The sequence below is a fragment of the Nuphar pumila genome, chromosome 8 (assembly GCF_984573655.1).
Source record: "Nuphar pumila chromosome 8, dmNupPumi1.hap1.1, whole genome shotgun sequence".
Lineage (NCBI taxonomy): Eukaryota > Viridiplantae > Streptophyta > Magnoliopsida > Nymphaeales > Nymphaeaceae > Nuphar > Nuphar pumila.
In genome coordinates, this window is record NC_143256.1 from 1225807 (window position 1) to 1241383 (window position 15577).

The window sequence follows — 15577 nt, forward strand, 5'->3', positions numbered from 1 at the left end:
AGAAATAAATTTCAACATGCATAAAATAAATCAATGTCCACAACCATTCATAATTAATTACATTTGTCCTTTAAAAAAAATTTAAATAAATAATCAGAGTCCAAAATCTTCAAAGATATAAGAAAGGTAGGCTCAGTTCCCATCGCAACCTCCCGCCTTCTCATGCAAGCATCTACTCACTTACTAAAAAAAATATTAAATCACATGGGGTCAGATATAATATATCTTAGTAGAGTGAAACATACTAAACTTGTGAAACAGAATATAAAACGATAATTTCATCAGACTTTTTATAATTTAAATCTAAAGAATAACTCATACAACTACACAATTGACATGAGTGTACAACTCACTAAATTAAACCAGTATGCACCAATTAACTCATCTAAAGCAAATAAAATGCATGAGCAGTTAAAATGCATGAATTTACCCAAATACAGAAGTCACTAAATGCATGCACAAATTTTTATCTTTAATTGCATGTTCTTTCTTAAATAATGCATGTAATGCCTAACTAATGTGCATACATCTTAAGTTATTATTTCTTAATCTCATGGGTACAACACAAATATAATACTTGGTTCAAGGCCATGACTCAGGCAGTGTTTTATGTACAAGGGTGGCTTTGGCCTGTCAGGTACCTTTCACAAGGGACAGGGTGAGATATGATAATTTGAGAGAGATTTTCAACACCTTTAATCCCGATGCATCAAATTTTCACTTATGAGTTCCTTACCTTTTGTGTTGCAGCCTCTTACAAAGGTTTTCTCTATCTTTGCGGGTGGGGAGGAGCAACCTTTCGTTTTCAAACAGAGTTCTACGAAGCCAGATGTATCACTTGTCACTCTCCTAGCAAGTATCTTTTACTTGTAATGTTGCATTGTCTTACTTTATTACTTAATATCTTACATGAAATCATAATTGAATTCATCAAAAGGATTCAACCCCGAACATGACAATTGATGCACTTATAAAACATTGACATTGAAATAATCTTTCATTCATGCTTTTAAACAAAAATATGTGCATATGCATAAATGCAAATCACATTCATTACTTGACATTCATCTATACATACATGTCAACATCATCATCATCATATAGACTTTCATACGAATTCAGCAAAGATTCCATTAACATTTATAAACACATTACACAATTCAGACTCTTCGGTCATTTGCTTGCGCATAACCCCCTTTTGGGCAAACATACTTATCATTGAACATACATGCATGCTTTATCAAAGATATATTATACCCTGCATAAAATCAAACATTCTCATGCATACACATTCTGTTTATTGATTGAAAGAAAAGAATTTATGCCAAACATAATAAACTACACAAGTACCAGGGTTCGGTCCTTAGACCGGTTCTGATTTGCAAAACTCTCAATTTTGTTTGATTGTTATAGAGTTAACAAAAAAAAATCAGTTAGTGAACAGAGCTAAGATTTTCATAGATTTTTGGAAATTTTGTCAGCTTTTCGTAGTTACAAACCACTCATAAAAATTCATTCATATAAGGAAGTTACAAACATTTTACTATCGATATATATTTTTTTGTTCTAACTATCACAGAATTATACACATTTCATGAACCGACCCAAAGACTTACAATAGATAGAAAATTTTGTTAGCTTTCAAATGTAGTAAACCGCTCATAAAAACTTTTCCAGACGAAAAAGTTATGAGTATTTTACTGATCGAATGTCTGGCTGGAAAACTGTAATACTGGGTCTATGCATTCGAGTTATGCCAAACCGGGTCACCCAAATTCCTATATTTGTATTTTTTTACATAAATTAATTTAAAAAAATAAATAAAATGCATATCTAAGCTAATATATTCTAAATTAGATAAATCATATTTGTCATCAGCCGTTTGGCTGGAAAAATAGACCCATCTTGATCGTGGCTTAATTCGTTAGAATTAATTTTGGTAAAATACCCGATTAATCAAATAAATCTTGAAATTTACATGCAATTAAAATTCTAAAAAAATCATAGAATATACACATGAACCTATTCTACCAACTACAATCAAAATATTGCATGATCCTAATTACGAAAATCATGATTTTCCTAAATTTACTATTTTTTTTAAAACATGATAAGACTAAAATTATAAAATCTAAGGATTTTGATCATAGAAATTCGTCAAATTTTTACAGGATGTCTACAATACCATACACTACTGACCCAAATCAAAATTTGGATAAACGGATTTACGTCTATAATACCATAGTTAATTTACATATTTTGAAAATTTATATTTTTATTTTCTGAGAAACCGATTTTTGGAGAAAAATGTGTTTTCAAGATGGTTTTCTCTCAGAAGGCTATTCTTTTTTCATCTTTTGATATCCCTAAGCCAAACCCACGTATGTGAGGTTTTTTTTAGGGTCCATTCTTATGAAAAATCAATGAAATTTGTGCTACTAATTCTATTTTACAAGAGAAGTATAGATCCCCCTACCTTTTGTCGAAAAATCTGATCCTATGCGTGTTGGTTGATCTTTTTGCACGTGCCAACCGGTCCACACATACCACCACCTCGATTGAACTCTCTTTGAGCCCTCTTCAACCATGTGAAGCCCTCTCTTATATACCCAAGAGAGAAAAAAATAAGGGATTGGCTGTGAAAAAGGGAGAGAAAAAGGAGAAGAGGTAGGAAATTTGGAGATTTGGTAGAGAGAAAGGAGAAGAACTCTAAAAAGAGGCAAATAGGGGGGGGGGGGGGCATGAGCCTTTCCTCTTCTTTTATAATCTCTTTAATTATGTCAAGGGTTGGAGCTAACCTCAGCCCTTGATCTAATCTTAAATAAGTTTCTAAATCTCAAGGCACCCCTTTTCCAATTCTTTAGTTTTTTTTGTCTTGATATATCTTTTTTTTTTTAAATTCTCTTTTCTAATAAGTATAGCCTATATAATATAATGTATTATATGTATAATACATACTATTAATATCAAATAAAGGGTCTCTATAGGGCTGGTCAACACCACTATGGGATCCTTTCTTTCTAATTTATAAAACTTAGCAACATGCTTGCTTGGCAAGCAAGTTGACTAAGTCTTTTTTTTTTCTTCTTTCTTTCCTATTCTCCTCATGGGTCCAACCCTTGTTGAACCCTTCTAGGGTCTTCTAAAATTGACACCACCCCTTATGGGGTTTGTTTTGAAAATTAGAAAGTTTTAACTTTTTCAACTATTTTTTCTTGTTTTTAGTAAGTTTGATTTTCACCTCATTTTCAAACTTGTTTTTATTTTCACCAATTTAAACTTTAAATTGAGATGCCACATAAGATGAGATGGCCCACCTATGGACTTCTACCATTTTATAAACTCTAGTTAATTTTTGAAATCCATTCCATGAAATTCAAGTCAAATTCATTTAAAATTAAATTGGAATGTTTCATAAATTAATCTGAAATGCACATAAAATGCTAATACATGTATTTTAATTAAATTCAAGCCTAATTAAATTTCATTAATATATTTTCAAAGTATTAAACATTTAAATTATTTATTTTAATTAATTCCACTAAAGGCTAAATTTGATTTTTTCAAAACTATTTAGAAAATCATGTTTCGAGAATCAGGAAAACCCTAGGCACGTAGGGGTTATTTTCATACCTAAATATTTTTTTCTAAACCCTACAAACCCTCAAAGCACTTCTAGCTAGAATTTGAAATTTATAATTTCTCACATAATAATTCAAACATCGAAAATTCAAGAAAAACCTCAAAAAATGTTGGGTATTCCATCCAACTTCATATTTATGTTTAATAAAAAACCAAAATTAAATTTGTGTGAAATAGAATCTAAATTAAATCCAAACTTCAAAAATGAACTTCAATTAAATTGAAATTCAATTGAGATTATTTTTTTTACTCTTCTTAATATGCAAATGAAATCTTGATTTAGTCTTAATTAAAATTCTATATTTCACCCAAATATAAAAATTCATTTATTTATTTATTAATCATTAGAACATTTTAATTTGGTTCTAATTTCAAATTAATTCAAATCCTAACTAATATTGAAACTCAAATTAAATTAAATTTTAAGTTCAGCTTAAATCATGGTTAAATCCAATTAAAAATCAAAATCCTGATTCAGAATAAATTCTCAACTAAAAATTTATTCTGAATCCCAATTAAAACTTGAATTATAATTATATTTCTAATTTGATTTTGAATAATGTTTTAGCCTTAATTTAATGTTATTTCTTGAAAAACATCAAAAAATTATGGGTTTTACATCCCAGGCTTGTGGGCCCCCATAGTTTTATTTGAACATATGTAATATATATATATATATATATATATGATATGTCATACACATAGTTAATATAATTATATTATATAAGATATAAAGTATAATAGATGTCATAGTAAATATGGTTAAAAAAAAGAGAAAGATTTGTAAAAAAGAAACAAGGGCTAGAAGTTAGGGGATTTCGAAAGATATAAGAAAGGAGAAAAAAAAACATATAAAAGGGGCTCGGAGGGTCTCACCCCCCCCCCCCTTTGATTTTTTTGGGTCATCTTTTTTCTCTCTCTCTCTCTCTCTCCCTCTTTCTCTCTTCTTTTTCTTTCTTCCTCCTCCTCCTCCTCTTCTTCTTCTCCCTAAGAAAGGGTTGACCTTCATTGAAGGGGGAGGCGAGGCTGCATAAGGAGGAACCTACCATGGAATCGGTCCAGCTCATGCGGACCACGTACGTCTATGATTTCAATATCGATTTTAAGCTTTTTCAAAATGGAGGTACTATTCTTTACCCGTAGATCAGAACCCGTATGTACGAGTTATGATCTGATTCTAAATAGATAAACCCTGTATTGAACCTCTTATATGAGGATTTGATGTCAAATCTATGATATTTAGTGTAGAGATGATTTTTGGGATCAAAACTGCCTCAAAAACAAGATTCTCACTCGAATCAGTATCAAAAGTTAAAATAAAAATCAGACTATACGCACATATGTGTGTATACATATCAAATCTGATATGTATACACACATATATATGTGAGAAAGACTCTGGTCTAGCGTATTAGCCAACAAGAAAAAAGAAAAATAAGATATTTTTATGCATTTTTAGCTGAGTATGAGCAAATCAGGCATAACTGATTGGCCCAAATATGATACACAAAGGGTTTTCATCAAAATGAGTGTCAAAGAAGTAGGGACTGATCAAATCCCACGTTGGGGGTTAGTTTATAACTTTTCGTTTAGCCGTTTGGAAGAAATGATTAAAATATGGAACTCTATCAGAGATACAAATAACAGAGTAGAACTTTGGTCACACCCAAGCAACTGAAGTTACTAAGAATTTTAGCTACATTATGAGGAGGATTCAAGAAAAATGGTAAACAACAAAATTGTAGTGGTGGATATTAGCTTTCTAACGAGCTTAAGAACACCTAAAATAGATTGGTATCTTGAGAGATACAGTTCAAATACCAAGATAGTATCTGACAATCCCGAATGCAGAAATGCACACGAAACACCCAGGACAAGTAAATCTGATTCTCTAATAGCCAAAAATGAAAGAAACCAGTTTGCAAAAAGTGATATCTATTTTTACAGCCAACGAATTCCAATCTTCAGCAACCACAAGGGTTGTTCATAAACAACTTGAGCAACACAAAACAACAACTCCAACGTCCAGGCCACATGCACAAGGTTCACACTTGCTGGACCAATAGCCACAAGGCCCATTCCCACAACATTTTTTTCTCCATTTTTTTTAAAGAAACAAAGCCTCCTTGCTGGATGACCCCCTCTTGGACTCTTAAACCCTAGAGAATGAGACTCATAAAGAGAGAGAGCCCTTCCCCAAGTTGGTGCCCTCCCAAGTGTGAACACCCCAAATTTTTCAAAAAATTGCAAAATTTCTCTTTTTGCCTCTGCCCCCCATCCTCTGAATAAATTGGGTCAATTTCTAATCAAAATTCTATTTATTTCTTGGATTCACTGAAATTCAAATTCAAATTCCACATCTGGCCCAATCTCGGATCAGAATTGGATATCCAAATTCAAATCTGATATCCGGATCCAATTCTGAGTTCAGATCTCTTATTCTTCAAAAAATAAAAAAAAATTCAATTCTTTGTATTTTCTCAGAGGTTTTATCTGGATCCAATCTCAAATCCAAATCTAAATTTAGTATTTTCTCATAATATCGGATCCAAATCTATTTTGAAACCCAATTTCGAAAACTCAACCTCATATTTTTGCAAAATCTTCTTTTGTAAAAAAACCCCAATTTTCAAAGCTACTATTTTATAAAAACTCCTAAAAACCTCAATTTAGAAAATCTTAAATTTCTAAAATGAGTATTTTATAAAATATTTCCAAAACATTACCTAGGTCCCGTTTCCCTCAAAACCCCTCTTAAATTTCTCGTATTTTAGATTTTTCATCAAAACATAAAAAATTCCAAAAAAGTAGCTTTTTACCCTTTCTGAAAAATCTTGTGAAAGAGAGTCACTATTTTGAAAAATTTCAAAACTAAGAGGGACCTGATTTGTAAAATTTCTAACGGTCTCTTGTTATAAAGAGAGACCGCGGGGGCGATTCCTTCCTATCTATTTCCACCCCACCATCGCATTCCCTCTCGATTCTTCTTCATCGTCTTCACCCCTCCCTCTTCTGCACATGATCTCCTTCTCATCTGATCCGTCTTCACCCCATCAAATTCACGTTTCTCTTCTTCCTCTTCCCCCCATTTTCTGTTCCTCTTCCCCTGACTTCTCTCTGCCGATCAACCTTTAGAGCTTCGGCATATCTACATAATACAGGAGGCGTCTCTCCTTCTTCAATTAAAACAAAACGATCCGCCTTTCACCTCTCCCTTTCACGTATCTGATCTGTTTTAACCCTCTTACTGCATCCATCGCCTCCCACGCCCCTCCCCCTTCTACGTATGATCATTCGTTTTCACCCTTCCCTCTTGACTCTTCTTCCTCATGATCCGCTCTCACCTCCCCATTTGCGCTCGATCGCCTATTCACCTCCCCATCTGAGTTTCTTCATTGCCATCTCTCCCTCTGGTTCTCTTCTCTTAGATCGCTTCTTCACCCCTACACATTCTCGAGTCTTCTTCCCCTTCTCCATCTCTCCTTCACATACTTTTTCTCTTCTTCCCATCCTCTCTTCTTCATCTTTACTCTCTTGGTTCTCTTCCCAATCGACGGAAGAAGGTTGATCATACAAACTCAGAGCCAAGGAAGCATCATCTTCTTTCAGTTGATTCACGGTAAGTAACCACTTCCCTTTCTCTTTACATTTATGTAAAAATCCTTCGCCTATACATCTCCGTTTTAATTTGGCACTGGTTACATCCCTTCTTCTTTCACATTTCCCTTTTACTGTTTATCAGGAGTATCATCCGTAGTGTCAGTTTTCCTCTAGCAATATCGATCTGCGTGTTGCAATATTAATGGAATCCTTGTATTCCTACATTTTTTTCTCTTTTTGTAATTTATTTCTGAAATTTTCCCAATCTTCATATACTGTGAATATTTGGTTTGATGTTGTTTATAATCCTTCATCGCATCTGCACATTTTTGTTTTCTATTTTAAGTTCATCATCACTCATTTCCTTGTTTTATTTCAATTTTGGTTATAATGCATCATTGCAGTTGAGCATCACATTCCCCATATATCAGCATTCGGGCCACCTCTGCAAACATCGGATTGAATTTGTGCTCAATGGCATAACGTCTGTAGATGTTATACAATTTTTTTTCTCTTTTCACATTATAATATAGTTTGGCATGGCGTGATGTCGATTGTATATGTTATTGTATTATGATTGCAGTAATCACCAGTGCCCCTTTTTTTCTTTACGTTGCATCCTCACCTACTTTCATTCTCCACAGCATTACCTCATTTTCCCACTTCTTGTGATCTTCATCTCCCATTGCCTCTCACCCCTCACTTGTTGTATTTAGTATATCTCATGTGCATTCTCTGAAGGCAACTGAGGCATTCAGTTAGATCATCTAGTGCTGAAGGCAATTTGCTGATTATCCGATTGAAGAGATTCATGCTTTCCCTTGGTATATGGCTTAGCCGTGAAGATGACAGGAGACAATGCCTCCAATTAACAGAAATTCATTATTCGAGGTTTCATCTGCATCACATCCTTGGCATCCACTAGCATCACGACATCCTCTTTTGAGTATAAGAGGTGCCAACATTTGTATATCAGCATTTTACTTCTGATGTCATATGTCCATCCTCACCTGTATATCCTATATCGTGCGTTTGTGTAATGCTTTACATTGTATTTAGCCAGCTAGTTCATCTGTGTTTTAGCATGTTTGTAGGTTTGAAGTTCAGTTTTATTTAGCATATCACCAATGCTTATGAGGTTTTGCCTTAATCAACGTACTTCAGTACTTTAATAGGCTGACTCGAGTGGTGAAATTTTAACCAACATTTCCATACCCACTATCTCTGGTTATCTATGCCACTCACCGATGGCAATAGAACAATTCCTTTTTATCTGAAATATTTTGAAAGTTATGGTGGTATTGTCATATTTCACTGCTGTATATAGTGTAGCATTTTTCTCTTCACCAGTATGTTCACTACACCCAACACCTTCATCTCACCATCAATAACACCATCAACACCACTACATTTCCCGCAGTGTTATCCACCTCACAGCATAGCATTCACTCCCCCACCCACACTTACCACATTGCATCATACTTGTAAATATGCCTCTACAGCCCACACGCCCTTATAGAAGATTTTTATGTGAGTGGCATACTTGTAGATATGGTTGAATCCCTTAAGTGGATTTTTATGTGAGTGTTGCATGTAAAGTAATTAGCTTGAAAGTTTAAACATCTAACACTAAAAGAGCGATACTTACTAAAAAAAGGTAAGTGGTACTAGTTTGGCTTTGTGGGTATCAAATTGAGCACGAAATATTGCTCCTTCCTAGCCACGAAGATAGGGAAACCCTTCACATTAGACTACAACATGAAGAATACAGAATCTCATGAGTAAAGTTTGATGCATCGAGATGGTAATGTGGGAAGTTCTCTCATTTTTGGCATCTCTCACCCGACATTGATGAATGATGTCCGGCTAGGCCAAATCCACCCTTGTTTAAAAACACCACCTACACAATGGTCTTGATCCAGGATTATTGTCTGTATTTGTACCCATAGGGGTAAGAACTATAATATTAATTGATTGTGAATTTAGATAGGTATATCATGCATCATTTAAAAAAAACTTAATTAAAGATGTTAGAGTCACTCATGCATACTGTTTGAATTTCGCAATGGTAAGTGCCTGGATTTTTATCTGTTCATGCATCTTTATTTGTTCATGTTTAAGTGAATGATTAATTGAAAGTCAGTTTGGGAATGAATGCTTAAATGACATATTAGGAATTCATGTCTGTATTTGTGTTATATTTTATCTTATTGAATGTATAAAAGATTGAATCAATTACTGCTTACTTGTTTCCAATTTATGTATTCTGAATATCTCTACCCTACTGAGACATGTTTGTCTAACCCTATTGATTTTAAATATTTTCAAGTAGAGAGTGAATTTACATGTGATGGTGGAAGGTTGTGTCGGGAACCGAGCCAAGCCTTTCCCAACCTTTGAGTGTCTTTTGAATTGCGAGCATTTTAAAATGCTCAGGACTCTGATCATTTGATTTAAATTCTAAATAGATTATTATTATTAATTTAAAAATGTAATGGGTATTTAATTGATTTATGAATGTTTAATTTTTTGAATTAAAAGCATGTATAAAAATAAATATGATCGAGAAGTAACATGCCAAGTTTTTGTCATCGTTTAGTTTTTCACTATAGTTTTTATAAACCATTTCAAAAAAAAAATCATGATTTTTTGGGATATATAATTTGGGGTGTTACAACTTGGTATCAAAGCAAGGATTAAATTATCTGGAGATATCAATTTGTCTTTAGGTAAAAACAACTTGGTATTAGATCAAAAGGGAAAGATTGGCTCAAAACTCGTCTAACTAACCGACATCACTGTGAGTATTTTTTTATGTTTTTATGTACTGCTATGAAAATAATTTTCTTAATTGTTTAAATTTTATGATTTTTGCAAATTCAAAATTTAAATGCTAATTAGGGACATCAATAGATATACCTGTATGAATTACGTATGTACAACTTGAGTAACATATATAGGAATCATGTATGCCTGAGCTTTAGATGTTTTATGTTATAAAATGCATGTGTTTTAAATTATAAGATATAATTGATTTATATTTTTTAATATATCAGGTTCGATATTTTGATATTGGATTTTGAGGACAAATTTCTTTTTTTAGGAAAAATAATGTAATACCCATAAATTTTTTATAGTTATTAAACAAATAAATGATAACAACAAAACATTTAGAACTATGTTGATAAATAACCCTAGTTAAATTTCAAGCATAAAACTTTGTTGAGAGAAGGATGTAAAACCCATAAATTTTTAATATATTATGAGGAATAATAGTGAATTTAAGGCTAAAATATTATTTAAAATTGAGACGGGAATTATATTACAATTCGAGCATTAATCAGGATTCAAAATAAATTTCAAGTTGAGAATTTATTTTAAATCAGGGTCTTGATTTTTAATAGAATTTAATATGGATTTAAGTTGAACTTAAATGAAATAAAATTTGAATTTCAATATTAGCCCAGTTTCGAATTGAGTGCATATTTGAATTAGGAGTCTCACTAAATTCCAATTTTAATTTCTAAAGTTTTATCAATTTGAATTTTGATTTGAGAATTTGAATTCAAATTGGATTTAGATTTAAATTCAGATTTTATAAATATGTTTTGAATATTATAATTAGATTTGAGTTTGATTCGAATCTAAATTAAGACTTAATTAAATATTAATTTAAGTATGAAATATATAATAATTTGTATTTTTATTGAAATCTTAAATTGAAATCCGAAGTAATGCATGTGAATTCTTTAAGGTATTTTTAATTAATAAAATAATATTAATGATGAACCTTATGAGAAAGAAGTGTAAAAATATAAATTAGCCTAAAAGGAATTATAAGAAACATCTTATAAAAAATTAAAGTTTATTCGAGTTGATTTTAGCAAAATTTGCATTAAAAATCGAGTTTATGAAAAAATAGAATTTAATAAAATAATTGGTAAATTTTATTGAAATAAAGTCAAATAGGATTTCAAACAAATTTATGATAATTTGATAAGTATGTAATGTCAATTTGAATTTAGTTCATAAGTTTGAAATCTAATCTACAAAAAAATTAAAATAAATATTCAAAATGACAATGGGTCCTATCGACCCTGGTAGAAATCATTTTTAAAATAAATTTTTGAGAAAATAGTATTTTTAGAAAAAAGATTAAATAATTTAGATAAATTGATAATATGAATATATATTAAGTACTATACTATATATTGCTTAAGCCTTAGAAAAAAATGAATGTACGAAATATACCCACACGCCCAAGGGTCCAATCAACCCTAGTGAAACTTTTGTTTTTCAAAAATTATTTCTGAAGAATCCAAATTAGTCTAGAAAGAAATAAAGGTGTAAATAAAAAATTTTAATTAGTCAAAATCTTGGTTTAGAGACACATACACACATTTGAAAATAATTCAGTTTGAATTTGGAGTCTAATTGGATTTGGATCTAAATTAAAGATTCATTTGAATGTGTAATATGGATAAATCCAAATATGGATGTATGATGGATCTTGGGTCATTAATCCCATTGGGTGGGACGCCCCTTGTGGGCCCCTCTTATATAACTAAGGTCCCTACTTTGGGTAGAATCAAGACAACCTATTAAGTTTCTGAAATCAACAGAGAATAAAAAAAACAAAGGTATTTAATTTCCAAATAGTATTGGAATCCATTTAAGCTTAAGGAATGGGTTAGATATGATCCAGGGAAAGCCAGTAGGAATTAAGGAAATGCAAGTATGGTCTGCATGGTAGGTAAGGTCAGCAAAATGTCATGGAAATTTCTGACTTACGGTTAGGCATGATGCACATATAGAAAGCTGGGGTCCATGGAAATCTAGTGCAATATGGGTTGATATAGCCAAAATCAATAAATCAAGGTACCTAAACACATTAGCTCTAAATCAAAAGAAATATATGGAATATGATATGATGTGGTAATTAGAACGAAAAAAAATTATTATCTCATTATGGAAATGACCAACACAATTAGGAAAGAAGAAAATACATATAATACCTAATTGTTTCCCTATAAATTTTAGTTACAGTTAGTAGATAATGTTCATGTGAATATACTATAAAAATTAGCATGTTTTTCATTGTTTTTGTCACATATAATACCTAATTGTTTCCCTATAAATTTTAGTTACAGTTAGTAGATAATGTTCATGTGAATATACTATAAAAATTAGCATGTTTTTCATTGTTTTTGTCATATAAAAATATGGCTTTCATGCTATCGATTTTCTCAAAAATAAATTTTGTAATTTTTGGAAAATCCATGCAATATCTAATTGTTTTCATGCAAATTTTAGTTAGATATTGTATTGGATATTCATGTGAATGCATTGTGATAGTTAACATGATTTTCTTATTTTATGTAATGGAAAAATTATGTGTTTTATATGCCTTATTGCAAAATTTAGCGAAACTATTTTTGAGGAAATAGGCTTCGGGGAGATGGGTCTATTTTCTGGCCTAATAGCTACAAAAATAAGATTTGTCCAAGGTAGATTAGTTAAAAATAGTGTAGTGTAGTTTTTATGAATTTTCTCAACATGTTCATGTGAAAATATCTCAGAATCTGAATTCAGGTGGCCTGTTTTGGCCCACCTGAATGCATATTTTCCCTAACTACGTATTTTTAGTCTGATACCCAACCGATAAATTGCTCGTATTTCCTTCATTCAGAGGAGTTTTTATAAGCAGTTTATTGGGTTGTAAAGCTAACAAAATTTTATAATTCATAGAATGAACACCTTTTTGTGACAATCGAAACAAAAAAGTATAGGTCTGCACCAAAATATTTGCAACTCCCTCATTCAAATGATTTTTTATGAATAGTTTATGGTATCGAAAAGCTGAAAAAATTCTCTACCAACTATGAAAATTTAGCCTCTAATTGATGACTATAAAAGTTTTTTTAGCCTCTTTAACAGTCAGACAAAATTGGGTTTTTGCAAGTTTAGAATCGGTTTAGGAACCGACTATCGAATGCTTGCGTATCTCACGTGTTTGTATGCATGTCCTTGCAAATTTATGTTATACTGTTGTAGATTGTTAAGAATGAGTTTGTTGCAGGAAATTTAAGTGTCCCCTATTGTGACACAATTTGATTGATTTGCTAAGGCACAAGCATGCCTTTGCGGCCCCTAATAAATAAGTGGACCGAAGTGATTGTTTTGCGAATTTATGCAAATATTAAGTGATTACATATGCTCTCTCTTTGTGATATAATACTAACATGTATTTACTATTAAAGTTTAGAATATTGAATGCATTTAGTTGCAAAAAGAAATTCATTGTTTCATTAATGCATGTGTGCTTAAAATTGAGATAAACTAAACATGTGCGATATTACTGAGCCCAAAGCTAAATGCAAAATGTTAATGAACTGTGCATGCTGTAATTTATTTTCATATGACTATCATGTACATGATGATGATGATGGGAATGATTGGATGCATTCAGATGTAAATAAACTCAATGATTTATGTTACACATGTGATTAAGTTTGAAATGAAAGAAAAACATGTGCGATGATACTAGAAACATATGTTTCAAAATATACATCCATGGGCCCTGAAGAGGTCAAATCTCTTAAGTGGATTATTATATGAGTGTTGTATGTAAAGTAATTAACTTGAAAGTTTAAACATGTGACACTAAAAGATCGATACTTACTAAGATAAGGTAAGTGGTACTAGTCTAGCTTCGTGGGTATTGAATTAAGCATGTAAGGTTGCTCCTCCCCAGCCACAAAAATAGGAGAACCCTCCACATTAGACTGCAACATGAAGAATATAGAATCTCATGAGTAAAGTCTAATACATTAGGATGGTAGTATAGAAACTTCTTTTGCTTTTAGTATCCTTCACCTGGCACTGGTAAATGGTGTCTAGCCAAGCCAAAGCCACCCATTGTTTGAAAACACCACATGTATCATGGTCCTGATCCAGAATTATTGTTTGTGTTTGTACCCACGGGAATAAGAACTATAATTATAATTGATTGTGCATTTATATAGACATAGTATGCATCATTTAAAAGGAAAACTTAATTAAAGATGTTATTAAAGTCACTCATGCATACCGTTCAAATTTTGCAATGGTAAGTGCATGCATTTTTATCTATTCATGCATCTTTATTTGTTTATGTTTAAGTGAATGATTAATTGAAAGCAAGTTTGGGAATGCATTTTTAAATGACATATTAGGAATTCATGTTTGTATTTGTGTTGTATTTTATCTTATTGAATGTATGAAAGATCGAATCAATCTTTGCTTACTTGTTTCCAATTTATGTGTTCTGAATAGCTCTACCCTTTTGAAACATGTTTGTCTGACCCTATTCATTTTAAATATTGTCAGGTAGTGAGGGAGGTTGTGATGGGGACCGAGCCAAGCCTTTCCCAACCTTCGAGTGTCTTTTGGATTATGAGCATTTTAAATTGCTCGAGACTCTGATTATTTGATTTAAATTCTAAATGGATCATTATTATTATTTTGGAGATGTAATGGATATTTAATTGATTTATAAATGTTTAATTTTTTGAATTAAAAGCATGCATGAAAATGAATGAGATCGGGAAGTGACATGCCAAGTTTTTGTCTCGTTTAGTTTTTCACTGTAGATTTTATAAAACCATTTCAAAACAACTTTCCACGATTTTTGAGATACAAAATTTGGGGTGTTACAGTAATGGCAATGGTAATTGTCCCAATGGAGGAAATCAAGGATCAAACTATAAATGTTTTATGGACATGGATCCCCCATCCTTCACGTGAAAAGAAGACCTCGATGTTGTAGAAGAATGGATCCGTTCACTAAGACACATTTTTAGAATACTGGAGGTTACTGATGACAAGAAAGATACTTTTGGCACTTACCACCTCAAAGAGTATACCAAAAGTTGGTGGAAAACCATACGGGAGGTACAATATACATCAAAAGAATTATGAGAAATCACTTGGGAATAATTTTCCAAAGTTTTCTCTACACTTATTTCTCTCAATAGGCTCGAGATCTCAAGATGCAAGAATTTCTATATCTCAAGCAAGGCATCATAAATCTGTCAGAATATACAACGAAATTCCAACATTTGGAGAAGTATTGTCCACACACTTATACCACCGAGGAAGCTCTCGCCAGGAAATATGTTTATGGGTTACGAGACAGATTGAGGACCAAAGTTCTCACTGGCCGAGTGCAAAATCTTAACCATCGAAATGGCTACAATATTGCAAGAAAGACTGGGAGTCCTATAAGAAAATTGAAACCGATAGGTTCCAGAAGGGCGGAGATAAAGGGAAAAGGCCATAAAATGTTTTCTGTAGG